Raw genomic sequence first — 20,748 nt, 5'->3', positions numbered from 1 at the left:
AAATGGTGGAACTATGAAATGGAATGCATGAAAATATTTTCTCAAACCATCTCAGAGTCTCTAATTCTTTTCTTCTGATTATCTAATTCTTTTCTGTGTATTTTAATCTTGCTGGGCAAAACCAAATTGGTCGAGGATTGATGATGAACTTGTAGAAGAAGAAAACAGAACCGATGAGAACCAGTAGCTGCTGCGGATTGGTTGTATTTATGAAGTGGATAGGTAACCACGCAAGCGCAATTTGATTGCCGAGTCTTAAAAGTTAAAAGCAAGTAAAGTCGGTGGATTCTTTTCATTTCGTAGGAAATTTCTTTTCATTAATACTTTTGACTATTCTGACTTTACCTTATTTTTGGTTGTAAGTTGGCATTTTTTGAAAATATGAGTTCTACGACTTGCAAAACTCTATGCATGAAGCTATTTTCGATGCGATAACGAATGTAAACAAACTTTAAAATACTACAACTATATGACAAATATAACAGGTATACATATGTGTCATTTTATTTAACTGGAAGGCTACTCTCTGCCAAAATTTGCAGCCAGCAATCAAACTATTCCTAGTCTTTTCACGCACGGCTAAAAAAGTTCATTTACGACAATAAACACAATGATATTTGTTAACAAGACATACATGTGTTTCCCGCGTGGGTCACCCGATTGTTCACGAACCCTGATCTATATACTTCTGAACAACAACAAAGTACGAAGAAAACAAAGGCATCTCGTTGTAAGATCCGTACTATAACGGAAATTGTGGAGAGGGTAGTTATTTAGTTGTGCTCGACTGATTTCATATAAAAGTGAAGATAAACATCCCCAAATTAACGTTCTAGCATCTTTTTTCTCATTTTATGGACTACCAAACCGCCATTCATGCACTGTTGAGTAGAGTTTTCAAAAAATGTTTTAATACGGGTCCCATTGTTCTTGGGACACCCTGTATTAAGATAACAAGATAAGACTTTCTCTTCAATGGCTGTCATTTATAAAAAAGTAGAATATTAGACCAAGAAGCTACATCAATGCTTTTGTTGTTCAAATACTGGCATGTATAGAAATCAAAAATATTTTTGCTGTGGTTTTGAAGCAGAAGTTTTCTTAACCAGATTGCTGGGGAGGTACCTTTATCTAAAATAAAACACTTAATATAAAAAAATGATGTAAAATGATAGTAAAGATTTTATGCACAGGACTAGACAAAGAAATTCAAAGTCTCATTTTTATTTAATGAACGAAAAAGCTTTGTTTTGTTTGATTCAAGTTTTACTTAGGTTTTCCTATCGAGCAACTTTTGTTTCTTCCGCTGTATCGAAACAACCAACACTATCCGACATGTTGAAGAGAAGGAAAGTTGATGTGTGTGGGTTTCAGGAGGTAAGATTTAAAGGTGAAGGGACGAGAGTCATAAAGAGTGAAGATAATGGAGCGAGATTTAAGTGGTTTTGGAAGGGAAATGGAAGTGGCACGAATGGTGTTGGCTTTGCGATAAGAGAGGACTGGGCGAAGTCGGTTGTAGCAGTGAAGAGAGTTTCGGACAGAGTCCTGAGAGTTGATGTAGTTATTGAGGCCGAAGTTGTGAGTTTCGTTGTGGTGTAGGCTCCGCAGGTTGGACGAATTGCGGAGGAAAAGGAAAAGTTCTACGACAGCGTGTATGCCGTGAGAGCAGACATTAGAGGGCGATGTGTGATGCTTGGTGATTGGAACGGTCATGTGGGAAGCGTAAGAAAAGGATACTGTGTGCATGGAGTTTTTGGAGTTGGTGATATGAATGCTGAAGGCGAGGCGATTTTGGAGTTAGCAGCGAGTTGTGGGACGGTGGTAGTGAATACGTGGTTTATAAAGGAAGAAAGCAAGCTTGTGACGTATGAATCTGGTGACAGTAGGACGGTGGTGGATTATATACTGGTGAATGAAGAAGAGAAGAAAAACGTGAAGGATGCAAAAGTGATTGCAGGAGAAGAATGTGTGACCCAGCACAAGCTGCTGTTCATGGACTGGAGAATCTGGAAGGTGAAGAGGAGAAAGGTTGAGGGTAAAGGCAGGCTTAAGCTATGGGTTACGATCGAATGAGGGCCAGTGTTTCCGTGACGAAATTGCGACATTGAATGTTGAGAGTGAGACGGTGGAGGAACGATGGACGTGCTGGAGAAGTGTTTAACAACAGCGGAGAAGGTATGTTGTGAAGTAAAACGGTGTAGTAGAAGAAACAGGCATGGTGTGGATCAACAGTCAGCGAAGTGATTGGCGCGAAGAAGTTGGCATTTAAAAAGGTGGAGAAAGTCGCGGACTGAAGCAGGATGGATCGATTACATCCGTTCAAGAAAAAGGCGCGAAAGGAGGTGGCTAAAGCGATAAAGATCAGAAAGAGCTAAAAATGTAGAATGGACCAGCGTTGTTTAGAACGGCTAGAAGGAGCAGGAGAGGAACGATATTTTGGTGCTCCCGGCGTGCAGAACCACGATGAGGAGTTGAAGGTATTGGAAGACAGGTTAGAAGTGTGGAGGGCGTACTATGACCGTTTGATGAATGTAGAGAATGAGTGGAATGGAGAAGTTGAAGCAGATGAAGTTTGGGGCCGTGGGAAACAGTGACTGTTGATGAGGTGGCGGCGGCTCTGCGCAAGATGAAGAAAGGAAAGGCGACGGGACCGAGTGAAGTGGGTAGCGAAATGTTGGACAATGAACTATGCGTGAGAGAGTTATGTAATGTAGCGAACGAGGTTTGAGGGGCTCAAAGATGCCGAGTACATGGAGAAAAGTCTAGTGGTCCCGCTGTACAAGGAAAAGGAGCAGCGACGGTATGTGGGAATTACAGGACTATTAAGCTGATGGAACATGCGTTGAAGATAGTAGAGAGAGTGTTTGAAAGAAGGTTGAGGGAAGTTGTTCGGATGGGGGAAGAGCAGTATGGATTCATACCGGGGAGAGGAGCGACGGATGCGTGTTTTGTGCTGAGGCAGCTGCAGGAGAAATTTTTGGAGAAGGACAGAGAATTGTATATGGTGTTTGCAGATTTGGAGAAGGCGTTTGATAGAGTTCCGAGAAAGATGATCGAGTACGCGCTGCGTAAGAAAGGTGTGACAGAGAATATGGTTCGGGTAGTTATGGAGACTTATGAAGGTGTAGAGGCGGTGGTTACGGAGGAAGGTGTTAGATCTGGTGTTTTTGAGTTAAAAGTTGGTGTTCATCAAGGTTCAGTCTTGTCGCCGTTACTGTTTGCTTGTGTGATGGATGTACTGACAGAGGAAGTGAGAAGAAAAGAAGGATGCTGGTGTTTGTTGTATGCAGATGACATTGTCTTTGTGGCGGACTCGAAGCAGAAAGTCATGGAATGGTACCGAGAATGGAAAACGGCAATAGTCGGGACTGAAAGTGAATGATGCAAAGACGAAGGGCATGAGATGCTCGAGGCAGGTGGAGGCGGACAGTGATAAATGGCCTTGTGTGTGTGGAAAAGAGTTGGAGTTAATTGATAATGTGTGGAAATGCAGTAAGTGGGTTCATGGAAGATGTTCAGGTGTCCGTGGTGCATTGAGAAGAGTAACTGATTTTGAGTGCGGGACGTGTCAAGTGGTGGGCGAGTCGCGATTGAACGGTTTGAACTGGGTGACGTGAGTTTGGAAGATGTATCGGAGTTTAAATATTCAAGGAAAAATGATGGTGGAGGTGCGAGCAAGCGGTGAGGAACAGAGTTCAAGCAGCGTGGTGGAGTTTTAGAGTTGTCGGAATGCATGTGAAAGTCGAATCGTTGAAGCAGAAGGAGAATTGTATAAGGCATGTATTAGAAGTGTTTTGGGATATGGAGCAGAGTGTTGGGTGCCGAAAGCAGAGACCTGAGAAGATTAAGGCCGACGGAAAGGAGATGCTTAGATGATGTGGCGTAACGTTGATGGATTCAGTGAAGAGATTAGAGAAGAGTGGTGTTGAATGTATCGAGAATTGGGTAAGGCGCCAGCGTTTGAGGTGGTTTGGGCATGTGGAAAGGAATGAAGAAAGCTGAAATTCGTAGAACGTTGCATATGAATGTTGATGGAGTCCAAACGAGTAGACCGAGAAAGAGATGGATGATGTGAACAGTGATATGAAGGCGATGGGTATAACGAGAGATATGGCGAGAGATAGAGACGTTTGGCGTAGAAAAATTCATGGACCGGTCAACCCCCCTGGCGTGGATTAATACTGGCCGGTATACAAATGTTGTTTGTTTGTTTGTTTGTTTGCAAATAGCCTTCTAGCTATGGCTATAAATCTGGAGTATGATACTAAAGACTCTTACCACCAGTGGCGTAGCCAGCAGGCAAGTTATGGTCCAGCTATCTAAATTTTAGTTCATTAGCATTATTTATTACTGTAGAAATCTTTTGATTTTACTGTGAGTGAACACACAAAAATTAGCATAGCAGGACCAAATTTGTGAGCCGTCTACGCTACTGTTGGCTAATTAATATGTGTGTCTCACATAACACTTGCTTAATATAAAATAGATTTCATTAACAGGGCATGTATGCATTTCGACATTCATGAGGCTTTTATCCTTAATCAATAGCTAATACTTTGACCAACTCAAAAATTATTACATTTTTCTACCCGTTTTTTTTCCGCCATTCAAACAAGAAAAGATAAAAAGGCATGTTCAATGTTGCTCTAAGCATCTTGAGCAGGAGTCTAGAAACTCGTAATTACTAAAAACTAAATATGCTTCTGTGAAGAATGATTTCAGTAACGCATGCCTCACAATGTTGAATAAGCTCTTTGATTCCAATAACGCTGTTTTATTGATTTATTTGTGAAAACCTAAAAATCAAAATTTTAGAGTGGTAGTCAATTGACTAATGATATCTTGCATTTAGTGATAGGTATTTATCTTAAACTATTAGAAGCTAGCTCCGAACCAATTGGATCAATAAATTTTCTCGCTGAATTTTCGAATAGCTCAAATCACGCAGATGTGTTAATTTTGCAGTCGTTCGTTTATTTGTTTGTTCGGTAATTTTTTCCAATGTTTCTTATCAAGAAATGTTTTCTATGTTCCCTTAAACATACAATTATAGATCACAGTGTTATGTGAAATTACTCAACCAGATCGCTTATCTGGCTTATGAAGAGTCACATTACTTATATGTTTGCCAAAACGATTAGAGATTCTCTAGCTATTGAAAATTCCTTTCATTTAACTAGAGTACGTACCATAGTAGCATGAACTTTCCATGTAAGAACTGGCCTCTATAAAAATGTAAACAGATCGTACCATACAAAATTTTATCTGGATGCTTAACTATTTCTTTTAAAACATATCATTTTTATTCCATTGTTTCTTCTCTAAAAGTTCATTGTAATATTTGATATTTTAGTAACTAATATACACAAAAGATAATCATTTGAACTAATATCATTTTTTATAGTTTCAAGCGAACATATGTTAGACATTGTAAACAAGACAAAGTAATCACCCAAAATCCTATGAAAAGACTAGCCGTTTTCGACAACTTTGAACTACACCGACAGCTGTGAAAGCGTCAGGATTGCAGCGAAACTCAATGTGAGCATCACAACAAAATTTTACTGTCTTGTCAATAAAAGATTTTCCAAAATTTTGACGTAATGCAACTTTCTTTTAACATTAAAGATTTTGTTATTTAAAACTAAACAAGATATGATCAGTTGCTGTTAAACATAGCTACTAAACAGTTGTATTCATTTTTATTGTTACATGACAAATCCAGGGGTGAAATTAGAACGCTAATTAGGGGGGGGGGTAAATATTCATATATTCAGCTCTGCCCTGATGATTTCTTTTGCAATTAAAATCGCAAACAGAAGAAGTCAGCATAGAAGAGCTGAATATATGAATGTGGGTGTAAAATGGCTAAACTTAAAGGCTCATTAAGCTGTTTGAGATATGCACTACACAGTGGCGGATTCAGAGTACGACGAAAAAATCCAGAGAACGCTGTTAGAAAAGATCAAATCAATCAAGAAAATTATATTTGTTTTTTTGCATTAAAAATGTCAACTAAAGCATTATTCATTACAATCAATGCGTGTTTTTTGACCAAAAGAAAACATTAGTTGAAAATAGGGAAGTTGTATACGCTAGAATAACATATTGGAATTATTCAAAATGATATTTTTCTATAAGCCTCAAAGAAATATACTTTATTTCATTTTGGTAATCTAGTGTCAATTTTAAATCCAGACATCCAAGGATAGTGGAGAGTGTCACCGAAAGACTGCTTTTTAACATATGAATATGCATTGTGAATATAAAAAGAAGGAAAGAAAACTTGTAAATAATTGACATCAACATAACTTAAACATTTTAATGTATATATTAAAAACACTTTCCTCTCTCAACCATGTATATTTAATTGTTTAATGTAAATACCGCAAAACTCATCAATCTTACGTACATGTTTTTACATACTAACGAATAATACTTTATTTGTTGAGTACAGTACCTGTTAAAGACAAACATCTCGAGTAGCATTAACTAAGCATCTTTTTATTTGTATGCTAAGGACGCCTATACTCCTTGCGTTTTATGTCATAAAACACCATTTTAAAGGTCATCAACCTAATTTATATTTATCACATATTTATTGTTTGATGTGCGACCATCACAATGCTAAAAATGCATAGAAGTTACCAAAAGACTGTTTCATTTTCTTTAATGTATTGTTCAAATGCTTGAGAATTTTTATTTTCTTATAACATCTAATAAATAAGAAACTTTTATTATAATCCAACAAAAAGTTTTTATATTTTATAGTTTTTGGAAAAAAGTATTGAGATGTAAACAAGTTCACTTCATTTTATTTTTAATGCCTTAATGATGCACGTCTTATAGTTACTCAATGATTGTACTAGCATCTTCCTTATTTTTTATTGTTTACAGATTTCCATGATAAGTAATAAACCAGTTCTAACTTCTAAATTAGTTCACAAGTTTATCGACCACTACCTATTATAATGTACAAGCGAGGATCTTGAGTCATGTTCAAAGTTCTAAAAGACTCTGTCTGTTGTTTAACAGAGTCGATAATTTTCAAGATGTTTATAGTTGAATTTTAAATCTTGCTCATTTGAAGCAGGTAATCACACAAAATGTCTTGAAAAAGTGAAATAATTTGGGACTTTAACATCTGTAAAATTCCTCCCTAATACCTTTTGATAAAGTGGCTGTTTAGTTTTTCAAGACATAATCAAAGGCGTAAATAGATTATCATTTGGTGGAACGGTGTATATTCAAACAATCGGTTGCGCTCAACTGAATTCTTTTGAAACCCAAATCACTTTAAATAATTGAATAATTACTTTGCTAGATTTATTATCTGCTTTATATATATTTGCTGCTAGTACATATTTTTCTTACGTTTGTTATAGGATTCAAAACTTCCGAACAATCAATTAGAGTACCACTTTATATTGTGCGACATCAGAAATTTTCTTTTTCGAAGCCTTCTCAATTAAATTGTTTCACAAAGAATGAGATTATCCATTAAAAAACTGCAACAATTTGTAGTCCAAATACCTTTAAAAGCAGCAGTTTTTTTCATAAAATCCTACGAGAGATTCTCGCCACTATAGTAGTTTACTCGATGGCACCGTGTTTTGACTTTATTCCAAAGTCATCATCAGAGAATACATATAATATATAAATCCTAACACGGTTTTTTCTTATGCACATTAAAAACATGTGACTTGGACGAGATTTGAACTCGCCCCTTCGGGATACTAGTCCGCCGCTCTACCTGTTGAGCTACCAAGCCCACAGGGATTGGAGACCTGTCAAATCTCTTAAAACTGCGTATGGACGAGCAGTGGCGTTGCTAGGAAAAATAGTCACTCCCGCCAATCCATCTCGCACCGGAGGCGCGACCCCACTAGGGGGGTCCGGGGGCATGCTCCCCCGGACAATTTTGAAATCCAGAGCCTTGGAAACAGCATTTCCTGCGATTTCGAGGGCGAATTATTTGTTGTACAATAATTTATAAAAACCCATTTTTGTTAGCAGCATTCTTAATGTGGCAATCGTTGAAACTGCAACTAGTTAAAAGGTACTAAAGGTGGCTCAGAGAACGTTACGCAGGAGACAATTGTCCCCTAAAACATAATTTACTCATCACTGCCCCTGCATAAACAGAAGAAATTTGTATTAGCACAAAAATAATATAGTATACGACACTTCTAAAGTGCATAGAGAGAGATTTTTCTTAGCATTCTACTTGTTAGTTTAAACTTGTTTAGATTGGGGCAAGTAGACAGGGATGGCTTTATTCTTTAAAGTTATGCTTAATTTTCTCAATGAAGTACCATGTATTATACGAACAAATATCAAAACACATACTATACTCATCATTTATAAAGAAAGGCCAGCCTCCTGGTTTTTCTACAAATTTTCAACCACCTCGTTATGCAACACCTCTGATTCCTCTTTCTTTTCAATGATATCTTTGTGAATAGATATTCTACACAAAGAGCTAAGCCGACCTTGACCCATTCTATTTCTTAAATAGCTTTTACCCTTTTAAGCAAGAAAACGACCTCTCTACTGAAGCACTTGCCACTGCCAACACACCATTCAATTTTAACAAATTTACCACTTGACCTAAACTCGACTGGAGATTAAATTTGAAGATGTATTTAAGAACCTCATTACTGCACTCTTTGTGAAAGTCCTTGTCGTTGTAAATGAAGGAAAGTTGACTCTCCAAAGTTTGGATGTCAAAAGAGGACTATACTTATCTTTGAGAAGATTGATCTTCTCCTGTGGAACTATGCCCTTCCATGTAGTAAATAGTTTAGGATTTACAAGGTCTAAAAACTCGAACTGATTAATATCTTGAAATCGTTCACTTAACATGCCTTTAATGGAATCAATAATCTCAAAATAAAGCTGTTTGTAATTGTATCTACTATCTGCTCTGGTTGCTGGTGGGCCTACTTTTCTAGTGCAGTTTGGTAAAACTCGGTGAAAGCTTGATCTGTGCGAAGTGACACAATAAACTGCTTGAAATTGTCAATCTTGCTTATGCCATAGTTAAAATGGGTTTCCTATTTTGAAGAATGGAATACAAAATTGTGGACTGTTCTAAAATCCTGTAAAAACACACACTAGAAAACAAAAGAGAAAGCTATCAAGATAATGCAGTAAGCCACTTATTTTACTTAATGATCATCCCACCAGCTGGTTGTTCAAGTACCCCTCAAAAATATCTAAAAGTTTTTCATAGTTTTGTGCAATACATTGATTAATCTAGAGCGATAATACCATCTTGTTTCACCAGTGGCAGGAAACTCAAGGTTGTTAGATGTGAGAAAAGCTTTTCTTTTTGGGGCATTGCTTGTAAATGTGCTGAATGTAGCTATATTAATAAAAAAGATTTTAACAAGAGAAATTGATGAGGCTGACTGGCATAGGACCACGTTCAATCTATGAGCTGCACAAAGAACAAAATGAGCAAAAGGATACTCTTGTCGAACCAATGCTTGAACACCATTGATATGGCCAGACATGACAGAAGCACCATCATATGTTTGTAAAATCAGTTTTTCTTTTATATTAGAATACTCACCAAGTTTATCTTTGACAACTTGTGATATTGCTGTGGCATTTCTGTTCATACTTACATCCACAAATCCTAATTGCCTCTCCATAATTTCACTTGCCTTGTCAAACCGAGCAATAACACTTAGCTGCTCTTTGGTGGAGACATCAGATGCTTCATCAACCTGAATACTCATAAATGTGCAATCATTTATTTCCTTTCTGATTTCATCTTCAATAATTGAATCAAGACAGCTGATAAGACCATTTTGACTTTCTGGGGAGACTCCAGTAAATCTTCTGTCACCAACTATATCAAATTCTGGTAGTCTACTGTGCAGTCGACGCTCAAATACAGAATCAAACTTAGCAAAACATTCGAGCAACTCTCTATAATTACCTTTGTTCAAGCTACCTTTGGACTCATTGTGACCTCTAAATGGCAACTCTTGCTTTGACAAATACAGCACGGCCTCAGTAACAGTTTTTAAAATTTCTCTATTTTGTCTAACCTCCTCACTGTGATGCTGAATCTCATTTCTTCTAGCGAGGGACATAAGACAATCAATTCGTTCACTAGCTCCATACGTTTTCCATGTCTTAAATGCAGTCAAATGCGATTTAGATTTTTCATGCTTCTTAGCATCAGACATAATACTCCGCATATCGTTTTATCCATTCTTAGTTCACGATGGCGATGTTTTCGGGGAAAACATTAGACATGGCCAACAAAACACTTTCTGCAAGGTTGTACTGCCACACAGCCAGTCCTTCGCCTCATACCAATCTCTCTGAAATGCTCTTCCCTTATTTTGGATAGTTAAATCAGGAGTAGGCCGTTCATGAACGATAACATTCTGTTCGACCGACGATCGAGCAGAGAACGGTTTAGCTAATAAGCTATTTACTAAATCAACATCATTTGAGCAAATCGCAGTCGCACTTGAAGCCATTGTGTCATACACAAATACAAAATAGCAATTTGAGAGTAAACACAATGGAAAATTAATACCGACAATGACACGTAATTTGATAATCACTAATCGCTGTACTCGTATTAAAAGGTCGAATAATTACAACCTCCGCCAATTTAAAATAGCGGGAGTTCGACTATAAAAACAGCAGATTTGAGCATGCGTCAAGTCCCTTAGCCAACCAGAATTCAAAACTTCTTATATAGAATTATATTGTATGTTCCGCCCTTTGAAGATGGGCGGAATACGTGGAGAATCGCGCGAGTATGCAATGTGCGAGAAAAGGCGGTTGCTAGGTTACATAACAAATCTTGGGATTTTGCTGTATTACGATTACGAACCACCTAATAAAAGTGTAAATATGAACGAATAAAACATAATATTACAAATTGTTCGTGAAATAATGTATATCTTATGTCCAAATAGAATATTTATTATTTTTTTGGGAAATTTCTACTCCCGCCGGGCGGGAGTAGCGGGACCGCTAGCTACGCACTGTGGACGAGAGACGTACGAACGACGTATGAACGACGTATTTCTCTCATCCATACGCAGTTTTAACAGATTTTGACATGTCGGAACATGTCTATTTTCAAAGAAAAAATCGTCGACTATTAAAAGTGCATAGTGCAAGTGTAATGTTATCCTTAAAGCTTGCCATGAAAAGCCTTGATATTATGCATTGAACATGTTTATAAAACTTGCCCTTACTTCTCTTTCTCTTTTGTGTATTTTCGTTTTGATGAGCCAAATCACTTTTGATTTCGGTAAATGATGACTATATGGATTTAAGATGATCAAGCCAAAAATTGCCAAAACAAGAATAGGTCATAAAAGGAATTTAAAAGACAAATAAAAATCAAAAATTTTTTCGTTAGTCAAACTATCATGTATGACAAAATTAAGAATTTAAAACTATGAAATTGTGTCATTTGAGAGTAATTTTCAAATGACACAATTTCTGCTTGTCAACTCACTAAAATAAAATACAAAGGAATATGGACAAATTTAATAATTTTATGTTGAAAAAGTTCTCGTACTTGTTATTGCTCTACGAGGCACGTTCACATGTAGCCAAATGGCAGAACATTAAAGTTCTTTCGATTTCCTTTATTTTCATTCCTAATTTTTATTTCTAAACATTGTTTTAAATTACTGAATATTATCCGTTTCTTTCTTAGTATATCAGCAATTGCTGCTTTGTAGTTAATTATTCTCTCCAGAAAAATTCTATCAACAATTATTAACAATAAAAATTACGTTTGTATGTTTAAAAATTCTCTTATACATTACATCGTATACCGATCTTATATAATCACTTTGTTACATAGAAAATTTTTTTTTATTTTAAGAAAAAATGGACTAATTATAAGAAAACATTTCTTAAGAAACATTAAGATCTTTTTTCTTAATATAAGAACTGCTTTTCCTAAGTATGTTTCTTATTTTGAGGCAATTTTCTTAATTAAAGTAAAAAATTTTTAAATTTTTTTCAAAATAAGATGTGTTAGTTATAATATTTGGATTGGTGCACTGAAAAATATTCATAAAGGAAAGAAAAACATATTTAAATTTTGACTTAAATGGCTTTGATACAACAGGTCCAGCTTATAAAAAAAAATATATTACTACTTAAAATTTAAAGTTAACTTATCAAGTTCAGTTTTCATGTTTCTTCTACAAGCCATCTTTTGATGTTTTATCTTATATTTCCAGTATATTGCATTCCTTATTATGTCTTTCACAGCTCTGAAATGAAATAATATGAAAGAATGATGGAAAATGATAGTAAATATATTATTCACGGGACTAGTCAAGTAAATTCAAAGCCCCATGTTTATTTCATCAAGGAGAAATTCTTTCTTTTGTTTGATTTAAGTTTTACTTAGGTTTTGCTATCGAGCAACTTTTGCTGTTTATGTGCAGTATCAAAACAACCAACGCTATAAGACAGTTTTTTGTTTTACGTAGCTAAAAACGTGTGTGCTCATGGTTTGTATTTGAAGAGTAAACACACATAAACTTTTTCAAATTTTATTTCGTTTTTGGGTTCAGTTACTGTGTAACAATAGATTTCTAAAGAAATTAATAATGATAACTTTTCAAGCGTGTGGATGGAAAGCTGCAGGTTGACTATGCTACTGCGTATAATGTGACATATGTGTCACTCTTTATCATGCATAACTCTAATAATAGGATAACAATTTGCTAAGTCACGTTTTTCCCACACAGTGCTTGTTCAAAATCGACGTCCTTAATATCAACAATCTCACGGCCGTAGCTAGAACGTCAAATTTGGGGGTGGGGTGTTTATTCCGTTTTGTCCGACAGACTTCTTTTGAATGTGATTTGGCTTTCTAAAGAAACTAATCAGGCCCTACTGAATGTACAGCCTCCCAGAAAGCCCTCTAGCTACGTATGATACTAAAAACTCTTACCACCAGTGGCGTAGCCAGCCCGCAAGTTAGCTTCTGCTATGTAAACTTTACATCATCATTATTTATTTTTTTAGAAGCCTATTGTTTTTACTGTGAGTAAACACAAAAAATTAGAATCGCAGGACCAAATTGGGGGCTGGATACGCCACTGGTTGCCAATTAATATGTGTTTCTCACACAGTACTTTTTAAATGCATAATAGATCTCATAAACTTGCATGGCATGTATGCATTTCATTACTGATGAGGCTCTTATCCTTAATCGACAGCTAATACTTTGACCAACTCAAAAATTATTACATTTTCCCCTTCCGTTTTCTCTGCCATTCAAACAAGATAAGATAAATGACATGTTCAATGTTCCGTAAGCATCTTGAGAAGGAGTCTAGAAACTCTATATAAAGCTTGGCAAAATGAATTGCCTCGTTTTTGAATTGCCTCTTTTTTTGAAAGGATACAGAATTGAGAAATCCTGTAGTTTGTGTTTATTGTGGGTATAACGCTATTTAATGGCTACCATGTATCATATGGTGATTTGAAACAGTTACTGTCTAGTTATTTCTGCTTTTGAAATTTTTACAATTGATTTCTTAATCTTAAGCTAACAGTTCAGTTTTCTTTATCAAAATACTTAGATGAAAAAATTTGTAATTACCAGATGCCAAAATTGTTGAGGATGATTTTAGGGAAGAGTGCCTCACAATGTTAAATGAGTAGATTCCATTAACGCTGTTTTATTGATTTAGTCGTGGAAAATCTAAAAATTTAAAATTTTGGAGTGGTAGATGATTGACTAATGATATCATATAATTTAGTGATATTTATCTTAAGCTAATAGAAGATAGCTTAATAAGAATTGGATCAGTGAACTGTCTCGCTGAATTTTAGAATAGCTCAGTTTTAATAAAGGCTAAAATAACGCAGACGTGTTTGGTGATCGTTCGTTTGATTGCTTGTTTGTTTATTTTTCTCAATGCTTCTTATCAAGAAATGTTTTCTATGTCTCCTTAAAATTACAGTTATCGATCACAGTGTTATGTGGAATTACTCCACCAGATCGCTTGTCTGGTTTATTTAGAGTCACATTTTTACTTATATGTTTGCCAAAAACGATTAGAACTTCTCTAGCTATCGAAAATTCCCTTTAGTCATCTAGACCAATGTGTGTATGTTCAACGTAAAAAACTTCTCCTTTGCAAGCTGCAACTGCCTCTTTCATTATTGAAATTTTTTCATGACACCTAATCTATATTTTTTAGTTTATTTTTAGCTTTGTTATGTCAAGTCTTTCCAAAATAAGGACTGCGTAACGCTGCGTCATTGGCCCACATTATGCCACTTATTCTCGAGTAATTGATAATTTATTCTTTTTTTGCTATAAGTAGACCTGTATCGCCATACAAATTCAATTAATCAAAGATTAATGGAATATTAAATTTAAATATTTTATTAGAAATATATTTTATAAAAGCGAGAATTGTTTACCCTGGCATGTATGAAATATGTAAGTTGTTTATTTGACAATTAGCGTTTTTTAAATATAGCGTCTTTCCAAAGTGCCCTCATGTGGTAACGCTGCGTGGATAGCATTTATTGGACCGTTTATAAATTATTTTTAATAATTTATTTCGTCTGCTTGTATAAATAGACCTAAACTGCAAGATAAATTCCATTATTAAAGCTTGTCGACTGAGAAGAATTTTGGAGTACTGATTATCTTTTGCTTGTGAAAAGTATGAGACCTTCTTCAAAAGCTGTAATTTTTGTCATGCTGATTTGCGCATTTTATTCCTGCTTGGCCAAACCAAAGTGGCTCTTGCTGAATGATGCTGTTATGAATGAAGCAATGGAAAGAAATATAGATAAGATTCAGAAGGTTGGTGACGAAGAGTCAAAAACGAAAAATTGCAATGATTGTCCATTTGAAGATGTTACGTTATGCAAGGACTGCACTTTTCCCTAGAGTAAATGAATGCCCTTAATGACAAAAAAGTATTTTCTAAATAGCTTATTAGTTATTATGTATTCAACATAAACTAGAAATAAAAGAAATATTGATATGTTCTACTTCTGTGTGTTTCAAAGACGTTTTCTGGTTGACATATCGTATAAAAGGCTTTCATCTTTGATGGTAAAACAGAAAAATTTCTCCAGTGTCTGTCACTTGCATCTGCTTTATAATGTTAAGCTATTACTGTTAAGCAAGAACTTGGGTCGTATAAATCAGGCACTCAGCCAAAAGTAACACAGCAAATCTACATACATGCATACAGTTTTGTTCTGTTGAGTTATGAAGAAAATTTACAATACACTGTAGATATGCACTTGGGTCTATTGCTTTAAAGTCAATATTTTGAGTAATTTTTACATGTCCGAGGAAACCTGTTAAACTTGATCGTATGAAAGGAATAAAGTCGAACTGAATAATTTTTGACTCGTTTTATCCAGCTACAAATATTTGTATTTTGTATTAAGTTGTAAAAAACACTGCAGTTTCGTAAGATAAATTTTCCTCTCTTAAATTGTCCATGTCATCGACATATAGGATAATATTGCCAAAGAAAATTAACACGAACAGCTTATTTCTCTGCAAGACAAGTAAACGTTAGTTCCAGAAACAGAAGTTTCCTCAGCAGGTAATCTAAGTCTTAGAAAAAAATTCTTATTTCGATATGACTTTAGTCTGACAACTAATTTAGGACAATAAACACTACTCGTTCTATTGTTCTAACCATATGTTATGCTAAATTTCTCAATTGGGCTTACCTTTCTTCACCTTTATAGTGACCGACATATTTAAATTTATTTTTCGATAATATAAAACTTCAGTGAAGAGCCAGGCAATATACATGACCATTACCAAACTGTTGTATGTTTTGTACTCAGAAGAAAATTAACAGAAAATATATTATTCAGAAAAAGGATAAGGATAGCTGTGCACAAAAGTGTAAATCGCTAATGTGTGAGCCACAATTGTCTCTTATTACAGTTAATCAATATATATCTTCCTCTGAGTATAATAGGCTACATGTCAACCAGATGGCTGTGTGTTCTTCTGAACTCAGAAATATTTATAGGACTATAAAGATAGCTGAAAGATCTGCCTATCTCATTTTAATATAGGCACGCTTGTTATAGGGATAAGTAAAGAGATGAAAAAAACATTAATTTTTCATTAAAAACCGTTTTGTTAATATGTTTGCTGAATTTCTCTCAAAATAAAATTTCTCTTTTGTTATTTCCTTAAAGTATTGTATGTAGAATTCTAAACAAAAAGGTGGGCGTGGGGGTTGGGGTGGGGGGAGAGAAGATCGAGATGCTAATGAAGCTGCGATGCAAAAACGTTAACTATAACCTCATATTTTAAGGCCACTCATGATTGTACTGGTAATACCAGCAAAATCACAGGTAATATCTCTTCTAACGTGCCAACCTACAGCAACGTCACTTCCACAATAGAACCAATTAAACAGTCCTGATAATGATCGTTAAACTGCTGTTCATGACTTCTCTTAATATCTCTTCTGAGCGAGCACCATTGTAACTGGTTCATGATTCTTCTATGGGAGAACAAGAACACAGCAGTCTTATTGATGCAGTAAATACAAAACTACTGCATTGATAAAGGAACATTTAAATATTTAAAAAGGGGATCAAACAATAGATACGAGAAAACCAAAAGAATTTATCGAACACCAGATTTCTCAAGAACTGCAAAGATTCCTTCCAGTTCTTGACAAGCATCATGTAGAACTTGCAGACAGGATAAATGCTTATGACCAACTTGACCACAGAATTAGTTTTTTAACAACCTTAAACAGTGAAGGTTTTCAACAAAAGTACAAAACTTTGTCGAGACATATCCAGATGATTTTCCCGTTGGAGAGGTGTTTTATTTGGAAATGTTGAAATTTTCAGATTTCTTTCACAGCTGTATTCTTTGCACACAAAGAATAAGGAATAAAGTAAGGCTCTTGGGGACAATGATTTCTGCACGAGTTGGACTCTTGAATGTTTTTCCTAATGTTCCCCGTATTTACACTTACCAACCTTTACGAACTTAAAAAGGACGTTAGCCGTAAGTAGATCATCATCAAATTAATAAAGAATAGAGAACGTATTTTTGTAACTTCTGGCCGGCCTTCTTTCAAAGTAGTTAGTAACTTTTAGAATGAAAAATCCTGACCTAACTTTAACAAAGCATTCATGTCACGGAAATACAATTAAGCCTGTTAAAACAATTTAGACAACTAGACTGCAAATCGGAACAATTTTCAATCTCTATGTTAGGTAATCTTTGTTATTTAAACATACATTTTCAACGGATTCCTAGTTAATTATAGCTATTAAAAGAACAGATGACTTCACAGAGAAATACCATCATAAAGTATTTTTTTGGCTGTAGAAGAGGCAACTAAAAATCATTGTTTTAATTTCTGCATGGCTTGGAAACGCATAAAAAACAACTCCGTATATTCATTTAAGGGTTTATGGGTATTGTTAAGCCAAGGTTTTCAAGCTTCCCATTAATTTACTTCGATTTGTTTGTTAGAATTATTATGTTTCTTAGCTTTTTGCTCGGCATATTATTTGCATATTTTCAATCAATCAGCATACACATGTTTGAAGATGTGAAGACATTCATTTCATCGAGCTAATCTATCAAAAAAGTTGGGGAGTTCTAGATGATACGATCTTTGCAACAACTGCCTTATGAAATTTCAAACTGCCGTTTCCAAAAGATAAAACATAAATTTTAATGAGCCTGTAAAATGTGAACTTGCTTCAAACATCGATTGTATGAATGAAGTTTTATATTTTTGCAAACAACTATGTTTGTTTTATTGCAATATATCATTTCAATTTGAAATTCCCTATATCAATTTGTAAAAGAACACCATGCACATTAGAAAACGTTTTCTTCAGTTATTTAGGTCCAAATTATACTTTGTTGTAGACAAAATATTACCTAAACTCATTAACTTAACATATGTTTTCAATTAGTGTATAACGCTTAAAACGTCTGCTATTTTACAAACGCACATACTTACATTCAGTGATAACAAAGGCAAAGTTAAGTAAAAGTAAATTTTTGTGATAAACATTTAAGACAAAGCCACGCCATTTTTATTTTTACTCTTAAAGAAAATTTGCGGAAGATGATTTCTTGGTCAAGGAGGAAAAACGTACATAAAAATTCAAAGTTGTATCACTAAATTATACAACAAAGGCAAAGTTAAGTTAAGGTATATGTTTGTGATAAACATTTAAAACAAAGCCATGCCATTTTTTTCAGTCTTAAAGGCAATTTTCGGAAAACGATTTCTTCGTCAGGAGGTAAAACTTACATAAAAATTCAAAGTTGTATCACTAAACTATACATCTACAACGGTAAAGTATTATTATTGCCGTCTTATACTATATATATATATATGTTTATTAGCTACAATGCTTCATATACTTAGCCTGTAGTCTGCCAGCTGTTGATACTTAAGTTGCTTTATAGACTTAAATGACAGTTTTACCCTAACTTACGCATAAATTGAATGTGTTTCATTTACGTCCAACATGTTTAATAAATATTACGTTACTTCAGAGTACTAAGCAAAGAAATTGGACAGAATGTTAAAATTTTTAAATTGTGCGATGCTCTTTTACTCAAGCATGCATAATTCTTCTGCTTGAAGAAAACAAAAAATTGAATATCTCTTACTCAAAGAAAAATTTAGAACAACACAAAGTGACAAAGATAAAATGGCCAGGGGTAAAAAAGAGCCATGTCTAAAAATTGTCAAAATTTTGTCACACCAACATTCAAATGCTTCAAAACCATGAATGTGTTAATAAAATCTCATATTTTAGCTAACAAAGGTTTCAATTTTGCTAGCAAAACAAAATGCTTTGAAAATCTCAAAAAGAACATCATACACATTGGAAACATTTTCCTGAGTATAGTGTTACTAAACAATACTTCGTTGAACACAGAATATGACGTAAAAGTCATAAAATTTGCCTATCTTTCTAAATATGGCAATGTCTCTTTTAACTTTTGTCTTTTTTCTAACGGATAGAAATTAAGTTAAATTTTAACAACAACAAAGTTAAGTAAAAGTAAATATTTGTGATACAAATTTAAAAGAAATCGAAGCCATGTTTCAATTTTGTTTTAATAAAAATGTACGATAATCGACTTCTTTGGGTGGAAGAAGAACATAAATATACAAATTTAACGTTTCATCACTGAACCATGTTCATAAGCAACTTGCGCTTACATTGCACTGCACTAATATGGCATATTGTAATTATTGTTAAACTATCTGTCACGCTCATTGGTTACATTACTTTGCATAGTTAGCCCAGCTGTGTCGGTTGTTCATGCTCATATTTTGACTTTTTCAATTTAAATGAAAGCTTTAAAAAAACGTATAGACATAAGATATGTAACGCATTTTTCTTCTCATTCTTAAAGCTTAAAAATATAAAGATATATATCAAGTACACACGTCAAGCTTCATATATACTTCATTGCAAGCAGATAAATATAATTTTTTAAGGGAAAACATTAAGAATTTTCCAAAATGGTGTCTTTTTACCAAAGCATTCCTTATTTCTTTGAACTCAAACAAAACAAAAATTGCATAACACTCACTCAAACAGAATATGTTAAAAGACATTAATTAAAAAACAGAAAAACGCTGAGCTATAAAGTGTCTCGTTTCTAAAATTTGCCGAAAATAATTGTTTGCACTAACTTTCAAATCGCTTCTTGGTAAGCACAATATCATATTTTAAAAATACAAGCCTTATAAAGAATATCAGACAAAGTGTTCATTTTAAAATATAAATATATGTGAAAAATGTATGCAAACATGTCTAATCTTTTGAAATATTCTTTAATCTTCAATTTTAATTTACGCATTATTGTTGACAGAGACAAACGATAATAGTAAAAATATAGCTACAGTATTTTAATAAGACAATGGGAAACTGAAAAGGATTTGAGGTAAACAATCATAAAAGAGATCACATTTCCTTTAGAATTCATGTGAAATAATAAATATGAAATTTTACAAATCATACAAAAATGCATAATGAATTTATTCAAGTAAATATAGTCTTAACAATAATTTAAAACTTTTCGGAAAGAATAACACATAACTGTTCTACACCGCATATTTTCTCAGCTGTCTTTAGTTCATTAGCGCTTTTATTTGCTCAAGTCCTTGAAAAGAAAAAACTACTCTTCCGATATGGTGACGCTGAGTTCTTAGCACACACACATCTTTTTTTTAAGTATCGATGCTTTATTGCTGTTGATTGTATAAATAGACCCGAGCTGCACAATAAACGTAATTGTCAACGCTCGACATAGAAGTAGCTACATTGGCGACTGGAAACACGAAGAACACGTTTCTCTTCTTTTGGTTGAAAATATGAAAGTTATTTCAAAAACTGTCACTCTTTTGCTTTTGTTTTGTGTATTTTCGTCTTGCTCTGGAAAACCAAAGTTGTTGTGGATGGATGATGAATTTGTTGAAGAAAAAAACATGTCCGAAATGGAAAAGAAAAAGCAAGACACTAAAGATCTTCTTCAGCCAAAAGGATGTATCCATTCAGACCTTCATCTATGCAAGGACTGAAACTTCCTCAAGTAAAACTATGACCAAAATAATTCTTAAATGATCTAATTTCTGTATGAAAACTTATTAAAATAATATAATAAGATCGAAGTATTGACAAACTATCTTTGTGTGTTGAAGGAGCTCCCGTACATATTGTATGTCATTT

At 34.4% G+C, this 20,748-nt stretch overlaps 1 long non-coding RNA gene across 1 annotated transcript; it reads right to left on the bottom strand.

The window, feature by feature from the left end:
• Positions 1 to 47: 47 nt before the first annotated feature.
• Positions 48 to 20,539, bottom strand: LOC124455647. Its single transcript, XR_006951957.1, has 3 exons — positions 20,310 to 20,539; positions 8,344 to 8,348; positions 48 to 58 (listed from the first exon to the last, which is right to left on the bottom strand). It is a non-coding gene; the product is annotated as an uncharacterized LOC124455647 (long non-coding RNA).
• Positions 20,540 to 20,748: the final 209 nt, after the last annotated feature.

The sequence above is a fragment of the Xenia sp. Carnegie-2017 genome, unplaced genomic scaffold, assembly GCF_021976095.1.
Source record: "Xenia sp. Carnegie-2017 unplaced genomic scaffold, XeniaSp_v1 HiC_scaffold_4, whole genome shotgun sequence".
Classification (NCBI taxonomy): Eukaryota; Metazoa; Cnidaria; class Anthozoa; order Malacalcyonacea; family Xeniidae; genus Xenia; species Xenia sp. Carnegie-2017.
This window is presented reverse-complemented; position numbering and strand designations above follow the sequence as displayed.